Source organism: Gavialis gangeticus, unplaced genomic scaffold (assembly GCF_001723915.1).
Source record: "Gavialis gangeticus isolate Ggan-Ray unplaced genomic scaffold, GavGan_comp1, whole genome shotgun sequence".
NCBI lineage: Eukaryota > Metazoa > Chordata > Crocodylia > Gavialidae > Gavialis > Gavialis gangeticus.
In genome coordinates, this window is record NW_017729034.1 from 57898522 (window position 1) to 57912508 (window position 13987).

Sequence of the window (13987 nt, forward strand, 5' to 3'; positions counted from 1 at the left end):
GTGGATGGAGTGTCCCCCGGGAGCACGGGGTAGTCCCCAGCATGCTTGGCAGTAGACCCAGAAGTGGACCAGAAGCATTTCTGGTCCACTTCTGGGTCCACCGCAGACTATGTGGGGGACCTTCCCCCACTCCCCAGCTCGGCAACTGGTGCCTCCTGGGTTGTGGGGGACACCCGGGGTTTCCCCACAGCCGATCAGTACTTCTGGTCCACATCCGGGTCTACTGCCAAGCACGCAGGGCCCCCCCCCACCCTGTGCTCCCGTGGGACTCTCCATCCACCCCACCATCTCAGCATTCATGAGCCGCGCCTGGCACCTCGAGATATGTAGAAAAAACATTTAAAGCTGTTTGGCCAAATTGCTGATTCTCTGAATCAGCATTGAATCTTCAGGTTCAGATTCAGCCAAACCAAATTGGCACAGTGATCTGAATCAACTAATCGAATCACTGTCTCCCGAATCGAGTCAAATCCAAATCGAATACAGCCCGCTTCACACACCCCTAGTTTTCAACCTTTAAGGAGTGTATCCCTTCTGGGTACACTTCTGGCAGAGCATTGGGGTGGGGGGGAACTCTTCCCCCCACTCCCTGCCCCTGCATCCAGCTGGCCAGCCAGGTGGTGCCTGTGTGGCCCGCAGAGGGGAGCCGCTGCCCATGCCCCTCCCTGCTTCTGGGAGGCAGCAGTACAGGGTGGTGGGTACCTCCTTTCCAAGTACCACCTGATCTAGTTGGGGCTGGTCTTGCTTTGAGCATGGGGTGGACTAAATGACCCCTTGAGGTCTCTTTCAACCCTCATTTTCCATGTTTCTATGATGAGAGGGACAGAACTCTGATCAAAGAAATCGTCTGCTGTTGTTTCTTTCTACTGTGTTCTGGACTACAAGGCTTTGTGTGCCTTCTATATAAACAAACAGGACTGCCCCAGGGAATACCAGGCTTATACCATCCATTTTTCTTCCTAGTAGAAGCAGTCCTAAAACATCCTAAGCACTGGGTTGGTGTTTGGACAAAGGGACAAAAATAACCAAGTGAGAAGTCACCCTGGCAAAACAGTTTTCTATTTATATATATATATATATAGATAGATAGATAGATAGATAGATAGATAGATAGATAGATAGATAGATAGATAGATTCCTGTTCTGATTTTTGCAGTAGCCTATAAAATGTGCTAGATATACCCAGACAAAGAGACAATGAACCCCCACTTCAGCTGGCATAAATCTGTGGTGCTCTATCCACCTCAACGAAGTGATGCCAACTTGCCCCAGTTGCACATCTGACCCAGGCAGTATCTGCTGTTTCCTCCAGTGATTGCAGTTTTCAGCTTACATTTACTTCCTCAGCATGGATTTATTCTTTAACAGATTATCTTGATGTGATAAAGCAAAAGTTTTCTGGACACATTTTATGGCTCCAACTTGCATCTCTTGCAGCTCCTGTGGCCCTAAGATTCAGGCATCAGGATCAAGTAGGTAAAGTTCTTCTATGCCATTCAAAGCAAAGTTAAACATTCAGCATGTCCTCTGGTTTGTGTGGTTCACTTGGTTGTTGGACAAGCATGATGGTAAAATATACCATAACTGAACTCTCTGAACAGACCGGCAGAGCAGAGGGAAGACACTATCCTGATTTCACTGAAGTCAGTGGCAAAACACCTATTACATTTGAGTAAGGCCAGGACTTTACCATTGTCTCTGCACAAAAACCTAACTGTGCTAACTTAGCTGTAGAGGGGAGACTCACATAGGCAAACAACTTACTATATGAGGGTGGAATCTGTCTCAGTGCAGAGGGCCTGCACATGTCCTCAAACAATGTAAAGTGGGCTTTAAGTGGGCTTTTGAGAGTTGACTCCTTACACAGGGTAAGATCTAGGTTTTTTTATTTGCTAAGAGGTGAGGATTATGTACTAGCCTATGAGATTGACATGACACCTCATTCGATGAGTGACAGAAAGGTTTCATTTACTACAAGTAAGTATTCAAAGTCTAATGAGCCCAAACCAAAGCAAAGTCCAGTAATTAGCTATAAAGGTGATGATTTCTCACCAAACAGGAAGCAACAGAGATGGCCTGTTTCTTCCAGCTTCTTGGGATAGCTGGGGCGCAGCAGCAGTTGGTGTCAGAGAGATGTCCACTCTTGAAGCATGCGCTGTTAGCTGATTTCACTGCTTTCTTATACCCTTAGTCCAGCATCTTCAAAGCATTCTTTTAGTTGTATAAATCAAGAGAGAGAGTCCCAAGCAGCATTTGACACGAAAATCCTGTTAATCAAACTGCTCATTATTGGTTATCAGAAAATTCCAATTTTACCTTCCTTGGTGACAAGAGGCTATCCATTTCTACTAAGTTTGGAACTTATCGAGAAACTGATTAACAACCAGGAAAAACACAAGTGTCCTTGGAAAACAAGGCAAATCATGAGAAAACAACAAAAACAAAATTAATCAGGAGGAGATATCTATCACATATGGAGAATAACTCATGTTATGTACAGGAAGAGTCCATTACAAAAGAAATATTTACCATACTATTTAATCAAGGATAAACATTACACACAGTTACATATCAGACAACTAAGAGCCTGCTTAAAATCATCATGACTATAGTAAGATATGCTGGAAGGAATACCTCATTCTTTCATCTCAGATGGCCTAGCCATGAACTCATATCCTCTTGTATTATGCAGTTAGCATTAGTATTTTGTATTTTAACTTTTGTGAGTAGGTCCCAATTTAGCATGAGTTTCAGAGTCATCAACCTTAAATAATCCAAGGGGATTCCAGGTCAAAACTTATGGGATCAAAACTTGTCACTTAGACATGTCCCAAACTGGTTCCAACACTAACACAATGACACTAGGGAAGGTCTTAAACGTTTTCACAAATACTATCCCTTTCAGTAGATCTAGTCATTAGCACAACTGCAAGAGGCAGACCTGAAGAAATTGTCTCTTGAAGAATGGTAGAACTTTGGTGGGTCAGAAGCTGAAGGGGGAGATTCACCTCACTAGTCTTGAAGAGAAAAACTACTAAAAGCTGGGCCTCTCTCTCACTGGGCAGGTGTTGATTTTATATTACCTAAAGATACATTCTCTTTATTTCTGTCTGCAGAAGGCAGCCTGCCTCTTTAAAGGCTAAGAGCATGGAGCTCTCCAACCATGTTCAATTAGCTGCTGCTTTTGCTGCACCTGAAGGACAGTAGGAAGAAAGCCTAGAAGAGGTTGGCTAAGAAAAAGGATGGGTAGGCTGCCCCTGTTTGGGAGTAAAAAACATCAGATTGGGCATAGCTGGGACACTGAAGTCTTCCAGAAGTCCTTAGTGCAAAGGCAGACCTTGCCTGTAGCACTGAGCAGCTGTTGAAGCCACAGGAGAGGCTGTTGCTGCTGGAGTCTGCCAGCAGCAAAGGAAGCCTGAAAGGTTGGGCTTAGGGAAGCTCCACTGATGGGTGAGTGACTTAAAGAAGTAAGGTAGGAAACGGTGAGGGGTAAGAAACTTCCATCAGTTGCTTCTGAAAGGGTCCTTAGGCCAGAACCCCAAGAACTGGGTGGGCCTGGGTTCCCCTACTCTTCCTCTCCGCCTCTATCTCACAAGCAGGAGCTACCACAGACTGAGGGAAGAGCTACTAGGTATTGCACTGTGAAGGTAGGAAGGCATCAGAGACCTAGCAGGGTCTTTTATAAGCCACTAGGTAGAAAAGGAAACTGATGATACAGGGGGAGAAATGGAGGCAGGTGCAGTGCAATTCACCAGAGGGAGAGGGGGGGTGCATAGGTGAGTGTGCACAGATGAATGATGCTGCCCTGAAGAGAAAAAGGAGTCAGTGAAAATCATGAATGGAGCGTTAAAACTTCTCTCAGAGAGCAAAGTGGCTGCCCTCAGGAGAACACTTTGCTTGTTCTTTGCCTCACTTTGCTTGATAAAGCTATGCATTGCCTTGCACGGTGTTTGATGGCTGTATGGCTCTGGGGAAGGGTGAGCTTCTAGTTGACCTGCTGGACTAGGAGTAAGAAAATAAAAGGCCGATTCATCGCTGATGTATAAGGATTCAGGGCTACATTTCCCATACAAAAAAACTTAAAGTGGCCAGGAGGTGATGACATCCAGAGAGACTTTAACAGCATTGTGTGATTTAAAGAACACTCTTATTTCTAGTAGGACGTAGACGGCAAGGCAGGGAGGCATCTTGGGACAGCTATACTCATGCCCAATGCCTATTTGGATGTGTTCGTAGAGTTGGAGCAGACTTGATTAATTGAGTTTTCTGGAGAGTGCCAATTAGCATGCTCCAAGAGCCTCGCGTCACGTGTATTCAGCGTGCCTGCCATGGGCGCCAAGTTCATGGGGGCCCAAGGGCCCTGGCCCCCTCAGGAAGAGGCCATGGTGACCACCCATCCCTAACTGAAGACTGAAAAAAGCAGGTTGCTGTGGATTCCTGCAAGGTGCTGCGGGGAGCAAGATGCAGGGGGCACCATGTGCATGTGTGTGCATGCACACATATACATAGCCAAAAATACAGCTCCCCCAGCTGCCTGCAGGCAAATCTATGGGGGGAGGGGAGCAGATTGAGCCCCCCACAGTGAGGGAGAGAGTGGGGCAGGGGCTGGGCCTGGGGGTGCTGTCCAGCCAGGGTGGTACATAGGCTCTGGGGTTGGGGTGGGACAGAGCCACAAGCAGCTCATCTGGTGGGGGCAGCTCCCTGCTGCTGCATGCACTCCCAAGAAGGAGGGCATGGGGAGGCATGTGCCCCCCAGATTTGTGCATGGAGCAGAGGTGGATGCAGGCTGCCTGCTGTGGGCTCAGGGCTCCCACCCCACTGCTGCCTTCCCCCGGGAGCCCTGTACTGTGATGGTGAGGCACCCCCTCTCCTCCCAAGAGCCACTCTAATTAAAGCGCCCCCACCCCAGAGCACATGTCAAGATGCCTTTAGAGGCTAATGGTTTCAAAGATGCATAAGCTTTCATAGGCAGCAACCTACTTTTCAGATGCTATGAGGAAGTAGATGGTTGCCTACCAAAGCTCATGCCTCTCTGAACCAGTTAATCTCTAAAGTGCTGCCCTTCCCAAACTTCTGCCTAACTTCACATTAACATGGCTAACCACCTCTCTGGTGGGGTTGTAGTGGTGTTGCCACCATGATGGTCAGGGTATGTGCAAGAAGCAAGACTTGCTTGGTAATCTCTTTTATTGGACCAACTATGGGGTTGTGGGAGATGTGCATCTAGAAGCTTATCTAACATCTCTCCCCACTATGTAGATGGCTCAGTAAAAGATGATACCCAACACTCCTTGTTTCACTCCCGTTTCTAGCATTTGATGCTGAGGTTTTTTATGCTGAAGAAAATGGTGTTGGGGAAGGCAGGAGAGAGGAAGAAGAATGCTTGGGCCCACATCCTTTTTCCCTTAAGAGCATCCAAGTGCCGCATGTGTGTGTAAACATAGCCGCACAAGAAGCATTTCTGTGGAATTTAGATCTGACTGCACACCTTGTGCCAGGCACCTCTGTGCTGAAACTTTATCAGGGTTTATTACCATAAAATCTGATTCCTGCAATTTATCTTGCCTTCCATCCTGTTCTATGCCTTGTCATGCATTTTAACGAGACTCATGAAATCTTTTTCACAGCTTGCTTGCTTTCATTTGGAAAGTACAACTTTTTTTTTTTTTTTTTTTTTTTTGCTGTTCCTGCATATATTCATTCCTTGCAATCACAAGCCCAGTTTTCACAATGACATTGCTACAACTTGCGTGTCAGTTTTCCAACAAATTCAGTCTCTAAGTCATCTGTTAAGTGTTCTGGCCAGCACTGCTTACTGTGTTTATGCCATTCTCAAACAGCCCAGCCAATGGCCTTGCCTAGGAGGATGTCAGTTGTGAAGAAAAGTGACATTCTAGCATGGACAAAAGTATTCTTAAAAGTTCTGAAATCGTCTGCCTAGCAACATACAGTTTCTCCCATGCTCCCATGGAGGTCTCTAAAAGATCCTAACATAGGCAAGATTTTGATCTCTCCAATTTCTCTTCAGTTTTCTCCAGTGAAATTCAGCAGTACTGCGTAAATGCCTCCTCCAGTTCCCTGCAAAATTCCCTTCTGGATTGAAGTATTCAGGTGAGTTAATTTGCCATCTCTCTTGCTCACACTTTGGTTTACTCCTGATACTGTGAAATAAGGCTCATGCATGGGAGTAGGGGTACAAAAACCTGACCATTATTTTCTGACATGGGTTAGAAAAGGCTAGTGCTCTTGCTTTAGAGGGGAAGGTTACTCTCTTTGGCTCCAACCACTGCTTCTTTACAGAGTAGAATCCCATTTCAGAGAATTAAGTAGGGCTTAAAATGATGTGCTGAACTGCGTACAGGCTTTCTATGCTGAGATGGATTTTGTCCTATGCTATCACGACAAGGACTTCCCCTTTTTAATTAAATATGCTTATTATTGTGAAAAATTCCCAAGAAATTTTAATATGGGTGGTTGTGGTGATAAGAATAACTTCCAGACCTGACGGGAATGGTATCTTGTAGCAGACAGACCTGCAACTCCTCAATTTACCCCAAATTTTAGTTTTGGATGACAACTCAGCTGAATTGCTTGCAAGAGCTCATCTGGTTCAGATCTTCTCTATGCATCTTAACAGCAAGGCAACACAAATCTAAATAAGATATAGTCACAGCCTCTTTTTACATAAAGAAACATACATAAATGTAAAGAAATATTGCTGATGTCTATGAAGTGCTGAAAAGGTCTGTGAGTGGCACAAGAAAGATGCTGAGAACCAAGGCTTTATAATATAAAGGGTCAGCTCTTATTCTACCTGTTAGACACTCAAGTCAGTTTAGGCACTTAAAGTATGAGTCCTGTTTAAGTCCCCAGAAAAAATGTAAATAAAAAGATAGGTGGGTCCTCCTCCCTCCTGTTGTCTTGTTTGTATTATAACTAAGTCACCAAAAAGCAGCATATTACAAAAATAGATGTACTCATGGATTTTTCAGGGACTCGCACAGTGTGGAATAGGGATGTGCTTAAATGTTCAGGTTCACTTGGTGGCTAAGGTGGACTAGGAGCTGGCCCTAAGGCTAAGTACAGAGATTCAAAAAGTCCAAGGCAGAAGTAGTTTCATTTTTGTGCTTTATTCCAAGTGCCCCAGGTTAGGTCAGGAGCAAACAAAACAGACATTTGCCTTTCGGTGGGTGGGGAGGATGGGTACATACGTGCATGCTTCCTGCACTGGCTGAGGCCAGTAGATTGAGAGCATTCCCATGCACCTCCCAGCAGGTTGCCAGAGAATGCAGAGCCTGGCTGAGTGATCGGCCACCCCTGATCAGCTAGTGTGGCCTCTCCCCAGCCTCCATCCCTCCCCCCACCCCCCCAGGCCTCTTTTACCCCTGAGAATCTGATCTTCCTTCTCCCCCATGTTCTGCTATACCAGGTGGTTTTATGCCCTAGCTCTCTTACTCTTAGGGTCACTCCTGGGATCCTCCACCTCCAGGGAACTCTGAGTCCAAAAGTTTTCCCCCTAAGTTCCCATTGAGCTTACAGTGCTTCCAGAGCACAGTCCTTGTTCCAAAACTCAATCTTTCCCCAGCCACTGGGTTTTCCTTCAGACCCAGTGTGGCAGGGCACTGTTTGTGCCTGTCACTTTAAGACCTAAGCCAAGCAGCTGGCAGGTGCCTGATTGCGGCAGCTGTTTTAGATTCAGGGCTGCCTATATAAGCAGGGCATTTTGCTACTGGCAGGCTGGGCAGCAACATTGTTTGGCTGTTGGTATCATCCTTGGAGGTAAGGGCAGGGGCTGTAGGGGATGGTTTGGAGGTTCCTGGTCCTGGGCATGACCTGAAACTGCACCCTGCTGGGAGTGGGTGGCCTAGTGGGGCTCCCAGTGGTGTGGGAGCCCCCAGGAAATACTAAGCCAGTTACCACCATAGAAAGGTGGGTTGGGGTGCCTTAATAATCCCAGCTTTCACAACTGGGTAGGTTAGCCCCTTGTAGGGTCTGGAAGGTGGACCCTGGAGAGAGTGGGGCTCTAGACTTGGAACCTGTCTTGAAATTCCCTGACTAGTCAATGCTGGGGCCAGGACTGGAAGGGTTGAAGGGCCAGTGGCCCACCATGAGGGATACCCAGAGCTGAGGGCCTGGGGTTCTGACTGGCTTAGAGGTGAGGCCAGGGCCAGTGTAGCCAAAGGTCCTGGGGGTACCACATGCATAAAGGAGAACAGCTTAGGGAGCTAGGTAGCCTAGAATGAAGGCAGAGTAGGCAACCTGAGTAGAGGGATCCAGGTGGGGTTCAGACTGGAGGATTCTGGGGCCCCGAGTGGGGCTGGTGATGTTGACAACAGTGGATGCCATCTGCAAGGCTTGGGCTGTGGTGTAGGGGATGAATGGAACTGCAGATAGCATCCCCTGGCATTGGGACAAGAAAATGGGCAGCTTCCTGCCTAATTAAGAGCATTAATTCGATAACAACAAGGCATGGCAGGAAAGAAGGTGGGTGGCTGGCCCAGAACAGGTGGGAAGGGCCATTGGCAGATGGGGCCCCAAGAAGGCTCTCCTGTTACACCAAATATATAATTTCACATGTACAACTCCCCTCATTTTCTTTTCAAATAGTCTTTTAACAGTCCTCCACTTAATTGGACCTATGAGATTGCTTATGTATATCTGAGGCTTCTTTCCAGTCCTCTGTTTAATATCTCGCCCCTTTACCTTGGATGTCCAGGGGCATCTCTCCCTTTCACTTTCAGTTGTGTTGTTCTCCTCTTGGATTGTCAGCTCTTTCTTTGGTGTTCCCTTCATCTACACCAGCTCGCAACTCCCACTCTGGGTTCTTCAGGCTTTCTGCCACTCTCTTCCCCCCAGTCATGCTAACAAGTTCTCATTTCAGCACTGTGGCTTCTGCCGAGGTGGCCACAGAGGTTGGCTTCTCCTTTTCTCAGGGGTACTTAGTGGCTTTTCCACAGGGATACTCCTCTGGTGCAGGTTTATCTTCCCCCAAGATGTCCTCCTGTACTTGCTCTGCAACTCCCATCTTTAGGTCTTCACCCTGGGCTCACTTTTCTGTTGTGGCTTCTGCCACTGCCTCATTTTTGGCAGCATCAATTTGAAAGATGCTATAATGAGGTTGGTCCACTGTCACTTCTTGACCTCTTGGTGTTGGGTATTTCATCCTGTGGGTGCAGTCTTGATGAAACGGGTTACCACTCTTGCTCCCTATCCTGGTCTGTACTCTTCTCTGCTGAACTGTAGTCCCCCTCTTTCAGGTCTCTGCCAACTCCACTTCTAGGTGCTGTATACAGCCCTTTAATGCTGCTACCTTAGCCTCATACTGGCTGGTAAGCTTTCCCAGTCTTTCACTTAATTGTTCCATTTCCTTCTTGTGCCTGGTCTCCAGCTTGTCCCACTTCCAGTCCAGGCACTTCAGTATCACTGGCATGACATCTTCCTGTGGCAGCTGAAAAATATGTCTGTGTGATAAAAGTGCTTGCTGAAAGCTCTGTGAAGATTAGACCAAGTGTTTTTCTGTATTTGTTTGGATATTAAGCTATAAGTTGTTGCTAAAAGCCTAATTATAGTTTAAGATGTAGTGAGGCCTTGTATAAAGTAAGGCCTAATAAATTTAGGAAAGCGTAGAAGTAGTAAGACCCAGTGGCACAGTTAAAATTACCTTATCAAAGGAATGCAAGGCTTGTACTGCTATTGGTCAGTCTAAGGACAGTTGAAGAAAAAGGGGTCTAAGTGGTCTCACATTATCAGTGTCTTTCAGAAGCTATAAATTAGCTGAAATATCTAGAAACCATTCAGAAGAAAGATGCAGCTCTGTGAAAAGGATTAGTTAGCTGTTGCCTGGATCAGTGGGCCCATGGACCTTGAGGAGCCCAAGAACTGCATTCCAGGGTCCTTCCCGGCACACCTCAGACAGCGTTGTTTGGGGATGCCTGACCTTGCTGAACTTTGAAAAGAGAAGCTTGCTGTGTATCGGGCATCAGAGGGACTGCTGATAAGTTGCCAACGCTAATTGCTTTTGTCTGCCATCACTTGTCTTGTTACTACACGTAGTTGTGTTTTTGTTAAGTCAATAAATCTTTCTTACCTTTCTACCCCCCCAACCACACTCTCAATCTAAACCCTCCACAGGCGGCTAGAGCACTTCCCATACAGGTATGAGTTCCAGGCGTGTTGGTCTAACCTCCTCTATTCTTCTCCAGCTGGACCATCTTGGTTTTGTCTTCTGGGATCTCTTGGCTTGATCTGGGTGGGTCTTCGCTCTCTCTGCTTTAAGAGTAACAGCTTGGGCAGGCAGATCATGCTGCAGCAATGGCTGTAGCAGCAGTGGCAGAAGCCACTAGGGACTGTTTTTGAGTCACTAGCATAGGTGAGACTCCTGGTACCTCTTTCCTGTCCCTTCCCTTCCCCACTCTCTTACAGGGTGCCAGGATCAACCAAGCCATAGGTTGTCACTCAGTGAATTACTTTGGGCAGGCCAGGGTTACACCAGGCATTGGTTGCAGTCCAGGTCTTCAGGCCAAGGGTTAAAGCAGTATCATGGTCGGGGGGGTGAGGGGGAGGAAGGTAAATCAGAGCCAGGAAATCCAAACAGGAAGAGCAAGGACTGTGGTGAGGCTGGGATCAGGCAGGAGCAAGGCAGAAGTCCAGGGAGCAAGCACGCATATACCCCCTATTACTAAGAAAGTTCAGCAGGAAGTAGAAAGAGTTTTATAGCCTTCCTGTCAGGGCTTATGATGCCTACTGGTTCTCCCTGGACACCCAAGTCCTCATTAATGTCCTCATGGGAGGAACTAGACTGGGCTGGGGCTGCTTCCTGACTAGCTGCCTAGGGGTGCTGAGAAGTTGGCCTCTGTCTGCTGCCCTAGGTTTGAATCCCCATGGCCCTAACACAGGGTTTGCTTAGAGGTACAACCCTTGTTTGTAACACCTCTGTGTTGCACCCACTGGTAGGGGTGCCCAAGTTTCATGAAAGACTGGAATATTGAGTATATCTGTTATGTGATGTGTCCTACAAAAATATTTTGAAAAAAAAATAAAGTTTGGTTGCATTTTTAGTGTTCTTACAGGCCAGCTCAAAATACCATCCAAAAATAGCTTCCCTAGCTAAAAACATTTTTGTGATGTTTCAATAGGAATGTACTAAACACTTGAAGCTAGACTGGAAGGGGAGGCAAATATTTGTATTTGTCATGCTCTGAAATTATTAATCCCAACACTAACAGCTTTCTTATCTGGGCCACTTTACACATCCCATTAGGATGAGTGATTGGGGAAGGTCTATAGAATTGTAAGCAGAAACACTTTACCTTTAAGTAAAGGTAAATGTTAACACATCTGACATTGGTTAATATTTTTATTAATCCTAATGACAGCTCACTGTGGCTGCATATATGAATACTAAATGAATGTGTGTAATGTGGAGAGGGTTAGTGACACTTAAAACAATCCATTAACTATTTGATCACCTAAAAGGCATGAAGCTAGACTGAAAGGTTGTATTTCAATCAGTGGCTGGCCATGCTGCCACCTCTTTCCATAAGCAGAGAGAGTTGGTTCACTGTGATAGTCTCAGGTTAGACAGAGGGCAGGGCAGGATGGCATCCTTACAGACTAACTAGTTCAGAGACTTTATCTATGAAGATCATAGCATCAAAGTAGGCTGTAGTCTATGAAAGCTCAGGTCTCTCTGAACAAGTTAGTCTGTAGATGCCACCCTGCCCTGCACTTTCTCCATAAGACGCTAGAGAAAGAGTCGGGTTTTGATTTGGCTTCACTGGCTTTATACTAGCATAACACCATTGAACTAACGGGCTTACTCTCTTTATTTGAATACTTATGCAAGTTAGAGAAGAAGCAAGACTGAAAGCTATATTTAAACAACATAAAAATAACCATGCTGGGCCTAATCTCTGCCAGCAGTGCCTGTGCAGAAATGGATACTAAAGCTGATTGTTCTGTTTGGGAGTAGGATGTACAACACTCCTGCAAAATGAGATTTGAAAAGTTTGTCCTGTAAAAATCAGAGTTATAATAATAAGCAATGCAACTCTTCAGGGCTAGTTTTCAAGACATGCCTGAGGGGTTTTATTAAAAATACAGTCAAACCAAACCTATTGCAACAAGCTTGGAGCAGTTTTGTAATATAAACGCTGTACACATGACTGGGCCACTGAGATGTTTATTGTTACAAGGGTATCTGGTTGGGGAAGCATAAACAAGCAGGAAAGGAGAGAAGGGCTCATAACCAACTACTTCTCCACAAATGTTTGAGTGTTAGGAGACAGTGCCAATAGAGGAAGAGGCCTGGTAACACAATAGCTACAAAGGGCAATAGCTCTGCTTTAGAAGCTCCCCTCGAGAGGAGAGTAATTGTTTGGGGGAACTGGAGCAAGTCACAGGGCTGGAATAGGGGATGTTGAAAGAAGCAACCTAGGTAGGACATCAGGGGGTGTTTTATACATTCCCTCCAGGAGGTGGGAGGGAGAGGGTGCTTTAATTAGAGTGACTCTCAGAGCCACTCTAATTAAAGCACCCAGAGCGTCACGTGTATCAGCATCCCTGCGCTGAAAAATGGCAGCAACCTTTAGTTGAAGTGCCCCCACTGCCATTTTGAAGCACAGGATGCTGATACACATGATGCTGGAGTCTGCTGGGATTAGGTAATCACTGTTACAGCTCATTGGAGCAACCTCTAATGCATGTGTATAAGCATCCCAGGAGATGGTAAAGACTTTAAAGCCTGTAGACTGCTTTATAGAATCCTAAATACTTTGCTCTGCTCCACTGCTGATATAAGCAGTTCTTTTGTTTTGAAGAAAGCTGTCTGAGCACTGTAGGCCAGCAGTGTAGGAATATACCCAGGTGCCCTGGGGTAAGGTAATGGTGAATGTGCAGCTGTCAGAAGCAACTGCTCCCCTCCCTCCCTTCCCCCAGGTCAGCCCTCAGGGCAGATGCCATTATGGCCCCCCTAGTTATGCCATTCACTGGTCAGGATTGTTTTCAGGCATGACTGAGCATTTCCCATCTAAGTACCTAACTCCAAGGCACAAGCAAAGGCTGGAGCATCCAAGTAACTTTTTATACAGTGAAGTTGCACGTTACACTTACCCATACTAATCCGTAGAATATTAAGAAGTGTTAAAGTTAAAATGTGCTATGAGCACTACTAAGGGTTAATGCCATACATGCCTCCCCTGGGGGTGTGCACAGTGGTGGGGAGTCACCCCCCACTCTCCACCCACTGCACCCCCTGGATGAGCTGACTGTGGCTCTGCTTCACTCCTGGCAGGGTTGCATTCATTGCCCTGGCTGGGCAGCACCTGCCCCACTCCCTCACTGTGGGGCCCTCAATCTGCACCCTTACATGCTCTCCCCTCCACAGACTTACCAGCAAGGAGTTGCTCTCCAAGCTGTCAGGCTGCATATTGGATTGGTATTGGCTGATATGGCTGGTTAATAATCGGCCATTGGTATCAGTGAAAAAAATCTTTATTGGTGCACTCCTAATCTGCTTCTAACTAATAAACATGTAGCTGATTCCTACTGTTTATTCTTTCCTGATAGGCTCTCTTCTGCAGCAGATAACTGAGCATTTAGTTCTCCAAACTCCACAGCTATGCCTTCCCTCAGGGGGAAATGCTGATTCCCAGCTTTGGGAAGGAGAGGAGATGCATTTTTAATGTGGGATTATTTATCAATTACGAAATTTGGCAGAGTTGTCTTTCCTTTCACTGTACATAGCCCCCCATGTCCCTCAGTGGGCTTGTCTTCAACTGAAACGTTACATTAGACCAGCAGTTTCCAACTTCGGGTTACAGCCCAAATGAACATTATGGGGGCAATGCTGGTGGCGCCGCACACGAAGGCAAGCTGTGCTGTGTGCTGCGAGCTCCCCTGCTGCACTCCACTCCCAACAGTGGGTCATGGCAAAAAGAGGTTAGGAACCACTGCGTTAGACTATAACTGTGGAGTTACATTAACTACA